Below are 17,867 nucleotides of genomic sequence, written 5' to 3' on the forward strand. Positions count from 1 at the left end.
TATGTGCCAGGATGGATTACTCCTCCAACTTGCCAGTTATGCTGAAAAGTGAATCATTACAGAGGGGAAGGAAAGTCCTGTTTATAGGGAAAATTAGTGGCTTTCTTTTGGGTGTGAACATGACCACCAATCACCTGATATCGTTTGAAGAGAAAAATGGCAGCTCTCGTGCAAAATAATGAAAGAGATGAAGGCAACCGATGGATTGAGGGAAGAACCCATGGCACTACGTTGAGGGAGGGAGGCATGATCACTTGTGTGTGAATGAAAGAGGAAAGCAGGAGAAACTGACTGAAGTAAGACCGTCTGTCAGGAAAATAATTACAGAAAAAGACAACAGAATGGGATTTTGTTACATTTTATATAGTTTCAAAGTCATCTGGCGTGTGATTTTTTTCCCCTTTACAATCTGGAAACCTGACTAAGTTAGATACAGGTCATACTGTCTATACAACAGAATCTGAGCTAAATGAAGAAATTTACATTCATATGGGTTATTGCAGCTTGACAAAGTTCATGTCTAGATTAGAAAAAATGGTCATGTTTTAAAACACAATAGCTAATAAGTTTTAGCTCACTTGATTTTAATAGGACTAATGTAGTCATGTTTAAAAATGTATTAGCTGTTCACGTTCAACTCTTGGAGTGCCGTAAGGTTGACCACATCCAACTACTGTGATTTAAAACATGAACGTTTTCCTGAAGCTAGGCATGATCTAATAGAGGAGGACAAATCAGTCCAAACTAATGGATGTGAGATGCAAAGTGAAAATTAATGAGTAGGAAATTATTGTTTTCTAAGAACAATAGAATGTATGTTGAACAACATGGCATAGTCCATGGCAGATAGGAACAGTAGTGGATGGAGTAGCAATATTTGGTCTGAACTACAACCATGTCTTTGATCACAGACCCAAAATTCTCTGAGACAGCTGACTGACCTCTCCTTAGCAATGAATTTACTTGTGTGAGTTTTATCTGTACATGGTGAGGGGTGAGGTGCATGAGAGTTTGTTAGCAGTAACAAGTCATGCTAATTTTGAGGTGAGCTGTTAATCAGTCCATTTTCACCCAGTATGCTAGAGTTCTTAGAAAGAGCCTTTATCCTCTGAGGCCTTTGTGACATACAGTAAAAACTAAATTTGCTTCTTGGAAATGAGCACATAATTTTCAAGAAAACAAGCTGCAGAATTAAAAAGAACACAATAGCAAAGCCATGCTCTGCCAGGATCATCTCAGCCACTTAATCACTTCTTTGCAATGAGCAGCTGCCAATATGCTAAAGTAGACTCTATACTTTACAATGAATTTGTCTGACATCCTGTCAGGTAAATCACTGGATTTAACTTGTTTTATCCTGTGTGTTTCTTCTTCCCATGAGGTCTGGATGGCTCCAGGGATTGTTAATGGAATAGTCTTTCAGCCCTGTAAATCTTTGGTCTGTATCCATTTATAAGGATGAGCAAAATCCTGTTCATCTACCAGTACATTTCCAATGCACATATTGTTAAGAACAGCCAAAAGAAGCCATTTGCAGTGCACAACAAAACATTTCATTAGTCCGACAATCCTGCAAGCTATTCAGGGCTTTAGCTGTCTGAATTCAGTACCTAGTGGGCACAAGTGTTCATATTACAAGAAGACCATCAAAACTAATTGGAGCCCTTGTGGTAGCATCACCCTTCCTACCTGTGACCTCAGACTGGGCCAGTATTTCACCTAAAGAGTTAATCCCTCTAGATTAGGTTCAAAGCAAATTAGTAGAGCAGTGTGGAGAAGCTGCCATTGCTTCTGTTAGATATACTGTACTTGTTTAGTGCATAAATAGTTGACTGTGTTCTCCAGGGCTGCCAAGGTAGATACTTAAAAAGCAGCAAATTCACTTAACATTAAAAAAATCCCACAATATTTTTCATTGCTAAAAAGCTAATGTTTAAAGCTGCTTCTTATGTGAGGGGTTTATGGTATTTGGCAAAATTCCTGATTATTGAAATTAAACACTTTTTAGCATCCTGGTGACTATAGCAAATGCATTTTACCCCTATGCAATACCAAGCATCAATTATAGAATTGTGATTGACAAGAATGGGAAAAAATATGAAATGAACTGGAATGTTTTCCTGCCTCTATGAGATTAACAACTACACGTTTGAAGGACGATGGACCAAATAGGATGACCAATAATTTTTCTATCCGTTCTATAACAACAGCATTTGCATTTATTATAAACAACAAATTAGGTTGATGCAGATACCAAAGGGATGAGTATGGTATAAATAATAAAAATCTAGATAAACTAAACTAGTTTAGCTTAGGTTGATAAATACCTTTATGAAACAATGACATAGAATTCAGTAGCAATTAAAGCAGTGAACCAATAATTAAACTCATAATTTTGATCACTTATTTTTGATAGACAATTTTAAAAAGAGTTGTGTTCAGATTTCTCTTAAAATCTATATAGTTCAATAGAAAATGATCTCCTTGCAATAGAAATTTTAAACAATTCTATAGAATTTAGTGTAACATTATTGCTCTACTCTAAAACTCTATAGGTTTGCTTTAAAAATGTTTGAAAATATTGTTCTATAGGACTTTTCCATAGGGGCAGGTAGGTAGCTAGATACTGTCTTATCTATGTTGAATTCCTTAATCTTGTATAGAGTATCAACTATTTTCTCTTTTAGGGCTGGATACAAAGCCCAGCAAAGACACTGACTTTGGATCCATCCCTTCCGGTTAATAGGCCAAATCTAGCAGCGTTTCCTCTGTCAATATTCTCACTGAAGCCATTAGATGTTTTACTTGACTAACAACTGCAGGATTTGTCTGTATGTAAGAAAATGATTTGTGCTGTCTACAATTCTGTCTATCAGTAATGAACAGCCTCAGCATCTTACCGTTGACCTCAACAGCAGTAGTGGTGTTCAGTACCTCTCAGCACCAAGCCATAAATAGTTAAAGGTAGGCAGTGTTGGATAAAATAGAGTTTTGCTCCTAATATAAAGCTGTGTTTTGTTTTTTAATGTTAGTTATCTGGGCAATCAAACTGCAAGAAATAAAAATAGCTCCGTTTGCAATATTTATTTATAGGGGCATCAGAGCATGTGTTGTTGAATTTAAATTGGCCTTTAAGAAATTACTACTTCACTTACAAGGGAGCATGCTGTAGAATTAGAAAGAACACAATACCAAAGCCAGGCTCTGCCTCAGGACCATCTCAGCCACACCTCTTTGTAATAAGTGGCTGCCTATATCCTAAAGGAGGCTCTGCTCTTTATGATAAAAGACCTAAGCGCCCTGACAGTAAGTATATCACATGAGCAGAAGAACTTGTTTTCTGGTAAATATTTGATTTCTCATTCTCAAAAAGCTAATCCATGTAAGATTTTCTACAGCTTGCTGGGAAGAAAGTTCTGTGCTATCAATAATGCAGATGGTACCTTGTAATATACTGCACCTGGGGACATCCTGGTGTCTGAAGCACTTGTTTAAATATATTGCCAGCTTCGATATAGCAGGGTTCCCAGTCTCTATAAGATGAATAATATTTGCCCATTTCACTGAGCTAAGAGAAGTGCATAGTCGCAGTTACACAAACTGGCAATATTGTTCATATCAAGTCAGATCCTGCAGGATTTGTCTTCCAAAAAACTCCCATTGACTTCAATTGAAACTTTATCTAAATACTGCAGGATTGGGTGCTTATTTGGCATGGAGATTATGTTTGATTATGTTGCAGAGAGAAAAGGGGTGTCTAATGACCTGAAATGCAAAATGTAACAGTAGTAGCAACCACGTGCATTTTGCGTTGAAGGGATTTTTACACATTGATTCTTGAATTAAAGGATAGTAATATAATCAATGCCAATCAACATGGGTTTATGGAGAATAGATCCTGTCTAACTTGATATCTTTTTTTGATGAGATTACCAGTATGGTTGTTAAAAGTAATAGTGTTTATGTAATAAACTTATACTTCTGTAAGGAATTTGACATGGTACCTCATGACATTTTGATTTTTAAATTATATATATATATATAAGATTAACCTGGCACATGTTAAATAGATTAAAAGCTGACTAACTGATAGGTCTCAAAATGGATGTGTTTTTAGTGGGGTCTTGCAGAGAGAGGTTCTTGGCCTTACACTATTTAACAGTTTTATTAACAACCTGGAAGAAAACATAAAATCATCACTGATAAAGTTTGCAGATGACACATAAATTGGGGGAGTGATAAATAATGAAGAGGACTGCTCACCACTAAAGAGCCATCTGGATTGTTCGGTAAACTGGGCTCAAGCAATCAATATGTGTTTTAATATGGCCAAAATGTATACCTCTGGGAACAAAGAGTGTAGCCCATACTTACAAGATGGGGTCTCCATCTTGAGAAGCAGTGACTCTGAAAAAGCACTGGGAATCGTGGTGGATAATCAGCTGAGCTCCCAGTGTGATGCTGTGGCCAAAAGGGCTAATGTAATGCTTGGGCATAAACAGAAGAGTTTATTAGCATTAGAAAGGTTATTTTACCTCTGTATTTGGCACTGATGCGACCATTGCTGGTGTCCACAGTTCAAGAAGGATGTTGCTCAATTGGAGTGGTTTCGGAAAAGAGCTACAGAAATGATTAAAGGATTAAAAACCTGCTTTATAGTGATAGATTCAAAGAGATCAGTCTATTTGACTTAACAAAGAGCAGGTTAAGAGATGACTTGATTATAATCTGTAAGAATCTACCTGTGGAATCTATAACGTGATCTAAAGCTGGAAATTAAAACTAGACAAATTCAGACTGGAAATAAGGTGTCATTTTTTGACAGTGAGAGTAATTAACCAATGGAACAACTTACCAAGGGTCATGGTCAGTGCTCCATCATGGGCAATTTCTAAATCAAGACAGTGTTTTTCTAAAAGATAGACCCTAGGAATTATTTTGGGGAAGTTCTATGGTCAGTGTTATAGAGAAAATCAAATTAGATTATCACAATGGTCCCTTCTTGCCTTGGGATCTATGAATCTTGGCAGTCTAGCAAATTTGTTGGGACGTGTCTGACGAGCCAAACAAGTGGCCCAGAGGGAAAGGAGGGAATGAGGGATGGGATCAGGGGACTCTGTGCTAGTTCTTCATTTTAATAATTCTTAAGTGAAAACTAATCTTTCCTCTGGCTTTTTAGTTGAGAGGAGTTTCCAGTTTCACTGTTGATGTGGTGATGATGGGAGATATTTTCAAAAGTTTATGTTTCTAAACCAGGCACTTCCACACACAACAACAGGGGCAAATTATGTTTGTGCCCACTGGACCATTTTCAGAAGAAGGCATAACTGAGGATCCAGGGAGTTATACCTGCCAGGAAGAGCATGTCAGAAGTTGGCCTGCCATATGTATTCACCTATCTGATGCATATAGATGCCCAATTTTGTGGCACAGAAAATGTATCTCCTAGTCAAATCCATGCTTGGACCATAGATTCCATTTGCTAATGTCTCTACTGAATAGAGCTGGTAATTTTTTCCCCAATGAAACGGTTTTTCAACAGAAAATACCTTTTTGACTTTTAATTAAAATTTTCACAGAAAGCAATGGCCCCAGAAAGAAAAATAGTTACGGTTGTCAGCTTGCTTGCATTTTCTCCCAGCTGCTGGGCCTTAAGCTGCATTTTCATCTGATTGCAACTTCTCATGTCTAAGCATCTTTTACACCCCTCCCTTTGGGCCTTAAGAGCATACACAGATGATGGCATTTGCACATATTACTGGAACGTAATCATATGTTCCCATTCAACAAGGGCCTGATCACTATGAGGAACTGAGTAATCCTTAAATTCCCTGTAAGTTCAGTGGAAATTGAGGGTTAGTAATATTAACTGTTGTGCTTTGTTCTTAATTTTTTTTTTTTATTTTAATTTTTTCCCTTTTGGAGCCTTTCATTTTGAAGTCATCTCTGAAGCCTCAGTGCGGCTTTGAGAAATGGTTGAGCTCCAATTTAATTTTTCATTGTTTATTAACAGAATCAAACCCAGGACAATTAGATCCTCCTGATTTTGATTTGTTTTAATATTAAGAGAATGTTTGACATGGCACAAGTAGTAGAGGAAATATTTCAAGCCTTGGTTGCAGCACCACTGGAGTACTGGAGATGAACATCAAAGTTAGTGGAAAAAGAAAATCTAAACCAACCGTTCTTTACATGCGTGGGATTTTTTTTATATAATTCCATTGTGTACAGTGAAAGAAGGAAAGAATGGGAAAAAAAAAATCAAGGAACGACAACTTTTCAAAACCTGAGTATTTACATTGTCCGTTGTATCAAGGAGTTTTTCTTGTTTTGCTTTGATAGCAGGGGACACCACACAAATAGCTTTCATGATTTAATAAAAAGGAAGGGTGGTTCAATGTTTAGGTTATCAAATCAGGACTTGGGAGACCTGGGTTTGATTCCTTGCTCTGTTACAGACTTCCTATGCACCTTGTGCAAGTCTGATAGCCTCCCTGTTCCTCCTTAGTTGTTACCGGAGGATTTAAACCCAATTCTATCAAGTCAATGATATTACTTAAAATCACTGCATTTAATTTAAACCCTATATTCCGATATTAAAGGTTGTGGCCTGCCTTATGGATTTTCCAGAGAAAAGCCGCTGACCAAGGCCAACTAACTTTCCCCTTGAAGTACCTGGATACAGCCCTCCGATCAAGAATAGGCAGCAAGCAGTAAATTCTTCAAAAACAAAAACAGAATGTATTTAGAAGTGAAGGATTACAATAAAAAGGAGAGAGAGAGAGAGAGGCAAGAATCAAATAAACCGTAAAGGTTACGGATACAATGTAAAGGAAGCGGCGCAAGAAATAAAGACACAGTATTACAATTACATTTTTAATTAACTCTACACGTCCAACAATATAACCATACAATTATTCACTTAACAGTCTATACTTTATAACCATGTATCAATTCAAATACATAGAACAATATATTAATTAACATGTAATATTAACACTAAACATCCAATAAGTACTGATCAGGCAGTTATCAGATGGGTAGGGAGATCTCACTCAAACCACAGGCATCCAGCTTTATTTACAGATAAGAGCCATATACTCTAGGAGTAAAGGGGTAAAAAGGGAAGATTAAATTTACAAAAGCTTCCTCAGTTCCCTCTGAGATCGTCTATGGTCCTTCTGATCTGTCACAGCTCATGATCGGTGTTTAGAGAGCGTTGTCTGGTGGCGATTTGTGTGCTGTTGCTTGCCGGGTTGCTCACTGCTGTCTTCTCCTGAGGTAAAGTGTCCCCTCAGGCAGGAGAGATGGAAGTCTGTTCACCGTTGCTGCTGGGCTGCTGCAAAGGCCGTCTGCTGGCAGGGTGCCAGGAGCAACTGTTGCTAAGGCTGCCGTTGCTGCTGCTGTTGCAGTGGCTGGTTTCCAAGCAGTTTTTCAGGTGGCATCTCTTGCGCAGGTATCTTCTCATAGGTGTTTGGCAGCATTCCACTCTCTTGCTGGTCCCTATCCCTGCAGAGCTTTAGCCTGCCGATTACTGCCTTTATATAAAGTTTTAGCTCATTAATTATTAATTTATTACAACAATTCAGCCAGTTTTAGGGATTTGCATATTCTATTTTATGTCTTGTGTACTGACATGTGACATTCCAACTTAACCAATCAGCTCACAGAGATTAGCATATGCTAATGAGTAATTAGCATATGCCAATGAGCATGACTGTCGATTAATCACAGTTAACTCACGCAATAAACTCAAAACAATTAAATTGCAGTGTTAATCCTACTGTTAAACAATAGAATATCAATTGAAATTTATTAAATATTTTGGATGTTTTTCTACATTTTCATATATACTGTATTCAGTGTTGTTATTGAAATCAAAGTGTACATTATTTTTTATTACAAATATTTCCACTGTAAAAATGATAAACAAAAGAAACAGTCTTTTTCAATTCACCTCATACAAGTACTGTAGTGCAATGTCTTTGATGTGAAAGTGCAATTTACAAATGTAGATTTTTTTTGTTACGTAACTGCACTCAAAAACAAAACAATGTAAAACTTCAGAGCCTACAAGTGCACTCAGTCCTACTTCTTGTTCAGCTTATTGCTAAGACAAACAAGTTTGTTTACATTTACAGGAGGTAATGCTGCCTGCTTCTTATTTACAGTATCACCAGAAAGTGAGAACAGGCATTTGCATGGCACTTTTGTAACTGGCATTGCAAGGTATTTACATGCCAGATATGCTAAACATTCATATGCTCCTTCATGCTTCAGCCGCCATTCCAGGGGACATGCTTCCATGCTGATGATGCTCGTTAAAAAAATAATGTGTTAATTAAATTTGTGACAGAACTCCTTGGGGGAGAATTTTATGTCCCTTGCTCTGTTTTTCCCGCATTCTGCCATATATTTCATGTTATAGCAGTCTCGCATGATGACCCAGCACATGTTCGTTTTAAGAACACTTTCACTGCAGATTTGATAAAACACAAAGAAAGTACCAATGTGCGTTTTCTAAAAATAGCTACAGCACTCAACCCAAGGTTTAAGAATCTGAAGTGCCTTCCAAAATCTGAGAGGGATGAGGTATGGAGCATGCTTTCAGAAGTCTTAAAAGAGCGACACTCCAATGCGGAAACTACAGAACCTGAACCACCAAAAAAGGAAATCAACCTTCTGCTGGTGGCATCTGACTCATATAATGAAAATGAACATGCATCAGTCTGCACTGCTTTGGATTGTTATCAAGCAGAATCCATCATCAGTATGGAATCATGTCCCCTGGAATGGTGGTTGAAGCATGAAGAGACATATGTATCTTTAGCACATCTAGCATGTAAATACCTTGCCACGCCGGCTACAACAATGCCATGAGAATGCCTGTTCTCACTTTCAGGTGCCCAGACCTAAAGTGTGCACTGTGCTTAATAGATAGGGATTGATCCTGCAAACCCTTACTCATAGAGTGGTCTTTACTCACCTAACTTTTATAGGATCATTTGGCTGGGTTTGCAGGGTTGGAGTCCAAGTAAAAATATAACAAAGTGGAAATGTAAGGAAAGGGAATGGATAACTGCATTAAGAAAATTACCTTGGTGGGGTCTTTAGTATACTTGCCATTGACAATAGCTTCAATACCCCCTTTCCTTCTTTTATCCTCTCCTATCTCTATGTCTTTTTCCATGTTTCCTCTATCAAGTACCCTCTGTTTTCCAGTCACCACCCTCTGCTCCTTTGCATCCTTCCTGAACATCAATGCAACCACTTGGGGAATAAGAGGGATTTTTTCCCTCAGCTTTTTGCTTCCCAGTAATGGTCCTTTCAGATGTTATCCAGGTGCCCTCACTAATTCCATGGTTGCTGCTCCTGTGCTCTTCTGCAATTGTGGCCACCAGTAATTAGGAGGTTAGGCAGCTGGATGGCATAAGAGTACACGCAGCAGGAAACTGGCTGTAGAGGTAGTTAAATTCCAAGACTACCTCCAGCCTTTCTTGGGGTTACAGGCCAACAGGAGCAGCCTGAATTATTCCCCTCCGTACATGTCAAAAGTGAGCAACAACATGATCTTATTATGGTAGTCTGCCTAAGCATTTATTCCTCTCTATGCCTTTCTAAAATTAGTTTGTAAGCTCTTTGGAACAGAGACCAAATATTGATCTCATTAAATTCAATGGTAGCTTTGCAATTGACTTCAATGGAGCTTGGATTGCACTGTGCTCTTTAAACCATCTAGCACTGTCACATTCTGTGGTTCAATTCAGACCAGTAAAGGGTTGTGTTAACACCTGCCCTGCAACTCTGGGTGTCTTAAATGCTATGGTGCTGTGGCTCATAGACGTGGCATCAACAGGCCACATACAAGCATGCAGGTCACCACCATCCAGTTTCTTTTTGCAGCGTGACCCCAATCCCGTCCCAGTCCTAAATTTTCCCTGAGGTGTCCAGCCCTCACACTGAACACTCACAGAAGTTACTGAGTTTGCTGCTCTTTTAAAGTACACTACAGCTTATTATCTGGAGTAAACACACTGTTCCCATCAAACATATCACTAAATTGGTTTATAGTAACAGTAAAACAAATTTATTAAACAAGAAGTCATAGGATTAAGTGATATCAAGGATAAGGAATAAAGATAGAGTCACACGCAAACAGAAGTAAAATATACTTCTACGGCTAAAACTTAATTTTAGCAAGTTACAGTCCTTGCCTAAAGCAGGTTTCTCACCTAAACTGAATTTTCAGAGAGTTCAACCCCCTAGGTTGAAGGTTCCAATGTTCTGTCATTTCAGGAGCTCTGGCCCTTTGAATCTGCCAAGTGCAGTAAACCTTTGAAATTCTTTGAAAAGTAAGCCCAGGCAAAGCTTCTCTCTCCTGCTGGGGTATAGACGCCATGCTGTCTTCTCAAAGTTCAAGAGGCCGGGAGGTTTCCTGGGAGTGCAGTCTTATCCTCCAGCCATTTCGTAGGTAAAAGTGGCTTCCATCATTTTGATTCCACACTTCTTAATTTACACTGAAGACAGGTAAATAGCTGCCTTCCCTCCTGTCTGATGTATCTCCCTGTGTTTGATCACAGACTTTAAAGCATCGTATCAATGAGAATCCATAATTCTTCATATAGTGTTAATGTGTATATTTCTCAATGATATTAATCACCAGTGTGTCACAGGCTTTCATAAAAGACCACACTCGATACACTTTTATAAGTTGATCCAATTGCTTATCATTTGTGATTCAGACCTGCTGTCTTTATAGATAACTCACTAGTTTGATGGTTTTATTTACCTGTTATGTTAATATACATTCATTATACATTCATCATCTCTGCCTGACAACCAGGCTGGTCAAACAAGCAAACAAAAATTCCTTTGTCAAAGGCAGACTATGCTTATGCATTGCTTGCCAAACATATTTTCATAACATAATTCTAGCACATATTTATAACTCTTTATGCACATACCATACATACCTCATGCAAAACAGGGACAAAATTAGAAAGGCCAAGGCACAAATAAGAGTAAACTAGCTAGGGACATGATGGATAACAAGAAAACACTTTACAAATGTATTAGAAGCAGGAAGAAGACCAAAGACAGGGCAGGACTATTTCTAAATGACGACAACAACAAACAACAACAACAAACCACAGCAATGCCCAAAGTGTTAAATGCTTTTTTTTGGTTTAGTTTTCAGCAAAAAAAAGTTAGCAGTACTCGGACAATTAACATAGTGAAGATCAGTGTAAATGGGGTGGAACCTGAGGCTAAAATAGGGAAAGAACGAGTTAAGAATTACTTAGACAAGTTAAATGTCTTCAAGTCAGCAGGGCCTCATGAAATACATGCTAGAATACTTAAGGAACTAGCTGAAGAAATGTTGAGTCATTAACAAATATCTTCCAGAACTCATGGAGGATACGAGAGATCCCAGAGGACTGGAAAAGACAAATATAGTATCTATCTATAAAAAGGAGACTAAAGACAACCCAGGGAATTATAGACCAGTCAGCTTAACTTCAGTACCCAGAAAGATAATGGAGCAAATAATCAAACATGTTGTAAGCACCTAGAAAATAATAAGGTGATAAGTAACAGTGTTGTAAGCAAGACACAAGAAGTAATTCTTTCACTTTACTTAGCACTGATAAGGCCTCAACTGGAGAAGTGTTTCCAGTTTTGGGCACAACTCTTTGAGAAAGATGTTGACAAATTGGAGAGAGTACAGAGGAGAGCAACAAAAATGATTAAAGGTCTTGAAAACATGAGGAAAGATTGAAAAATCTGGGTTTGTTGAGTCTGGAGAAAAGAAGACTGAGGAGGGACATAATAACAGTCTTCAAGTATGTGAAAGGTTGTTATAAAGAGGAGGATGATAAATGGTTCTCCATAACCACAGAGGACAGGACAAGAAGCAATGGGCTTAAATTGCAGCAAGGGAGATTTAGGTTAGACATTAGGAAAAGTTTTCTAACTGTCAGGGTAGTTAAGCAGTGGAACAAATTACTTAGGGAGGTTGTGGAAGATCCATCATTGGAGATTTTTAAGAACAGGTTAGACAAACACCTGTCAAGGATAATCTAGATTATGCGGCGTCCTGCCTCAGTGCAGGGGAGTGAACAAAATGACGTCCTACATTTCTGTGATTTCTATGAAGTAGTATTAATATTCAGTGAGTTATTTGTTTTACAATGATATATTACATGCCATCTTTTGGGCATACATCATGACAACAGTGTGTTAGATGCAATGAGTATTTCAGGCCTGACAAGAGTTGCTGGCAGAGAGAAGTGAAACACCAATGAGCCTCTGAGTCACAAACAGGTTTCTGGGTGCTACATAAACAATGTTAAGGAAGGTTTTTCTTTTCTTTGTTTATCAACAGTTCTGTTTGTTTGTTTTGTTTTTAAGGAAGACTAAGCTGTATTGGGTTCATGAAAGGAGTGTATTTTGCAGACCTGATCCAGCACCCACTGAAAATGAAATAGACACACCCACTGACTTTAATGGACATTAGGTTGGCCCCTAAATCTAAGCTGGCCAGAAACAAAACATATGAGAGATCCACAGCTGATATGACAACGACAAATAAGCGAATAAAATACTCCTGAAACACAGTAGTAATAAATGGAAAGGAAAAATTTCATACATAACTACTCAGGTGTACCAGGGCTTGCCTACACTTACATCACTGCCGTGGCACAGCTGCGCTGCTGTAGCGCTTAGTGAAGATGCTACCTACGCTGACGGGAGAGCTTCTTCCATTGGTGGAGATATCCCTTCTCTCTGAAAGCTATCTTGACGGGAGAAGCCTTCCATAGCACTGTCTACACTGGAACTTTAGTTGGTATAACTATATTACTCGGGGGTAGGGGAGGGGTGATTTTCCACACACCCTGAGTGATATAATTATACCAACATCTTTCTAGTGTAGTCCATGGCTCGGAGTTAAGAAGCAGGCAGTAACTCTGGTACTTTGTTAAATTGTTTCCTTCTAATATGAAAAGGCAACTGAAGCAATTTGGAATGTTGAGATGTTAATCTTTTCTTATTGTCTCTATGCCTACTTATGTAAACACTCTCTCTTAAGCCAAGAGATCTCTAATTGTACTGCAGTACCAAGAAACGAAATATATAAAATGGAAGATGTGTTAGAACACCATCATGCTTTTAAATGTGTTTATTTAAATTTAATTAATGTGCCAATCCCAGGCTCTAGGCGCCTTACAATAATATAAAGCAAATATACTAAAATATTAAGGCTATCGTATCAACCCACCTCTTTTGTACATCTCTGAGCAGTAGAAGTGTTTGTCATATGTTACCTACTATGGAGAATGTTAGGATTCATATTTATTTAAAAGTGTCACATTTATATTATTTTAAGTATGAGGTATGTGGGAGGTAGAACTCTGTGGGCAGAAATGAGATAGAGGTTTGAAACCTAAGGACCAAGTGAGGGCCCATTGAGTTGCTGGGAACAACCCCAATATGTTCCCCCAAATTCAGCAATTGGAAGAGAATGAGTGTGGAGACTTGCCAGGTGGAGGTGGTTTTCTCCTTGCTTACTGAAGATGGGTGGCAATGAGATCAGATTGGGAGAACATTCAACTCCATGGCTTATGAAAAGGAAGCCTGAACTGGGATATGGATTAAGACTTTCCGGGACTTGAAAAGGACAGTGGGCAGTGGATAGATGATCAGTACTGGAGTTTCTTCATAGATTTTTATTGTAAATAATAAATTACAAGTTTGTTAATTCAGTCTGGAGTGGAGTTATGGTTAAAGGGAATTTCTGCAGTGGCCTTCAAAGAACACGTATCATACCCTAGACAGGGTTCTGGTAATGAGGGAGCAGACCGAGGGGTTTCCCCCAGGTAAAATTTCCAAGTGAGAAGCTTGGTGGGGTCAGAAGGTATCTGAGATCATATTGTAGGAAACTTGGGATCATGACACCTACATATAGGTACACTTGTTTATTCTTCACTATAAAATCTATATATAGTTTTTGGCAAGGTTCAGTAACTCACAAGCACATATGACTTGGAGCCATACCCAAAGGCCATTGAAGTCAACAGGAGCCTTTGCATTGACTTCAGTGGACTATGGATAGGTCCATGGAGCAGTTTGTTGGATGTTTCAGTGAGTACAACAGACGACACATGGATTATTTTTTCTTTCAGTACGTTGCTTTAAATCTGGCAAAATAACTTCTAATCAAATTTGCTTTTTCACTATACTTGGAGGATGTTAATTTAATTCAATCATCATCCTAGCACATAAAATTTGTAGTGTTACTATAATTCTATCATAAACAAATATTCTCTATTGATAATTAAAAGTAGGAATTATGTTGTAGGACTCTTAGAGCAGGGATCGGCAACCTTTGGCACGCGGCCTGTCAGGGAAATCCACTGGCGGGCCGGGATGGTTTGTTTATCTGCAGCGTCCGCAGGCCTAGGGATGTGCTGGCCGCCACTTCCTGCAGCCCCCTTTGACCTGGAATGGTGAACCATGCCAGTGGGAGCTGCAGTCGGCAAAACCTGCGGACATTGCAGGTAAACAAACCATCCCAGCCCGCCAGCAGATTTCCCTGACAGGCCATGTGCCAAAGGTTGCCAATCCCTGCTCTAGAGGCTTGTACACTGGACTGAAACTCAGAAGATCCTCTGTGACTTTGTGCAACTCTCTTAATCTACTCTGTGCTTCAGTTCCTCATCTGTAAAATAGTGATAATACTTTCCGACCTCACATAAGTGTTGTGAGGATAAAAATCCATTAATGGTTGTGAGGAACTCCTAGACTATGGTGATGATAAATACCTCGATAGAAAAAAATTAATTTTCCTACTGGAATAAGGAAAACATTTTTCTTTTGTAATGTCAGAGGTGTCAAACAAGAAATAGTACATTATTGAAGCAAGTAGGTTCTTTCTTAGTTTCCATGAATCTGAATTGCTTCTTGCATTAATGGAAAGACCATCTAAAGAACATATTCCACGCTCTGCTGGTGGTCAATTATTTATCAGACGCAATTGCTCTTTCATCTGTTTTAATGTTACACGCAATTTGTTCATTCACTTCTCTGCAGGTGAAATTATTCCCCGCTTCTTGAATTTTTCTAGTTGTTCACAAAGCTTATGGCGCTAGATAAGCCTCATATAGAAATTTAAGTCTGATCTTTTTAACTACTCTTTAACTGTTTTATTGTAAAGGAGAGCTGGGGGGGAAAATTTCAACCAAAACTTTTTTCAGCAAAAAATGCAGATTTGTTGACACCAAAGCATTTCATGAATTTCACTGAATTGCCTCATTCAGAAACAATCAAACAAACCCCGAAACTAAAACAAAAAAATCTGAAAAAAGTAAAACATTTTTTGACATTTTGATTTTCTGATTTGAAATTACTTTTTGATTCAAAATTACCTTTAATTTTATTTTAAAATATGAAAAGACTTCAAAAAATGCACTACATCAAAATAAGATGTTTAGTTTCAGATCAAACAAAATTGTTCATTTGATCTGAAATTATTTTTATTTTTTACTTTTTGATTTGTCAAAAATTCTGGAAAAAATTTATTTTCATTTTAATCCAAAACAATTCTCTTTTTGGACAAAAAACCAGTTGTTTGTCCAGTTTTATTGTTATGCCTTTCACTGGCCCCAGTCCAGATCAAAATCAGATGTAATTTTTTCTTTTATATTCACCACCTGATCTAACATGTGGTGCATAGTACTCCAATACAACTTTCTCTCAAGCCATGGTTGCCAGTTAGTGAAGGGCTATTTCCTTCCAAAACAATTAATGGTAACAACAAACAGCAGACTTGACCTGCGGGTATCCTTAAACCTCTATTTCCTTCTTTTCAATATTACATCAGGTTCTTCTTATTTAACAGACGCTATTTTTTGTTTGTAAATTTCTTCAGAAGCTGAATACTGCAGCACCTGTAGCAATTTCCATCTCATTTCCACTATTTAAACTACTATGGAACATTTGAATCCCACTTATTCTGCGGTATAAACAATTCTGAAACATGGGATTAATTGCAAGCCATTCTGTTATGGACAGGCTCAGATTTTGGAAAGGACCCTTCCGTATTCAGAGTTGCAGTGATGCTCCACATAGTCTGGCAAAATACTCTCTTTTGCTGAATTCTTTTCTGTTTTGTGGTGCACATGAGTACTAAACACCTTTCATACCTCAGCTTCTGCACTTCAGTTATTGTATAAATATTACTCTGGTTAATAAGATGTTTCCAAACAAACAGTTTCCCCCTCCCCCCCCAATTTACTGTTATTTTCTTGGGCGTAATGATTCCAGTCTTTCTTGCCTATGGACCAAGCCTCCCTTAGTCATATGATAGGAAAGCAGAGGTGCTCTCTTGCCTTGCCAGATGTTTCTCTTGGTGGACTCAGACACACAGTCCTTCTATAATAAGTTCCTTAGTCTGTGAACAATGCTTTCCTCTCTCTTAGTTCAGGATTTCTGATTCCAAATGCAAAATGGTTCCTGGGGGACTCCCTCAGACAGCTACTGAAATGGCAGATTGTGGGCAGCCAGAAAGTTTCCTGTGTAAAAGTTATATCTCTCAGCAAGGACTTTGGGGTTGGGGTACATAGTGTTTTTTAAACACTTCAGACAATATTCAGACACCTCATATTCACCCTGTTTTTGAGGTTAAACAAACACAAGCCTTCCAAGACAACAAGGGTCTCACTTTGAACTAGTAAGGAAAATGACTCAATTAGTCAAAAAAAAATTTACGTAAGCAAAAATTATTGGACTGAGTACAAGATTAACTGGGTGGAGTTCTATGGCCTGTGTTATACAGAGCAGACTAGATGATTTAATGGTCCCTTCTGACCTTATTATGAATCTATGAACATGTTTTTTTCTTTCAATTCTCTTTAGTGTCACTGTTGCAGCTTTTTTACATACACAATCTTCACCTTTCTATCTTTATTTTTAATTTCTTCTTCTTTTTAACCAGAGACCTCTTCCTCACTGCTACTTCACCAATTACTTGGCTGTTTCAAATGATATCACCCAAAGGATCCCATCCTTGTCTCCAGTGATTTTCTTGTTAACTTTCCCAAGCCCCAGGCAGCCATTTGTGCCTTCTCATTTATCTGCAATAACTTTATTTAGACCAGAATAACAAACAAGTGAGTGCAGTGAAGAGGCATCCTTGTTTATAAACCACATCCAGCTCAACATTGTCCTGAAGTCCATCTCCAACCAACTCCAGCTGCCACCGTTTCCAATTCTTGTCCTCCGCTACGCAAAATGTTCCATACCTTAAAGCCTCACCAAACCACACACAGTAATTGCCGTTCTTGAAGTTCAATGCTGTACAGAAATCAAAAAATTCTTATATATTCCAACTGCTTTAATGAATGCAGGGGCACATGGCCATAAGGTGTCACTCCAATATGGGATTCATTTTGTTTTCCAAATTATACCTAGCCATTAGAATTTCTGAAAATTTTAGAAAGAGAACTCAAATCTCCAGAAAAGATTTATTATTTCACTAAGACTCAAATGGAGCCAACAATCCATTGGCACTTAAAAAAGAAACAACAACCAAAAAAGCATGGAATCCATTAGAAAAAGAGTTTTCTAGTGAGGTGTGAATGAATGACTGTGACAGTCTCCTTTGGAGTTTCTAGCTGATGAGGGCTCCTTTCTGCTTAATTCCCAGGTCATATTTTCTGTATGTGTGCACAGACAAAGTTGGTATGGTGCATCGCTGCACTGGTCTGACAACATACCTTAGCCCTGATCTGTAAAGTAAATCAGACTTTATATTTATTCAGTCACTGGGTTGGATCTCCTCTGACTTACAGAACTACCTCTTGGGCAAA

This window comes from Malaclemys terrapin, chromosome 2, assembly GCF_027887155.1.
Source record: "Malaclemys terrapin pileata isolate rMalTer1 chromosome 2, rMalTer1.hap1, whole genome shotgun sequence".
In the NCBI taxonomy this organism is placed as follows: Eukaryota; Metazoa; Chordata; order Testudines; family Emydidae; genus Malaclemys; species Malaclemys terrapin.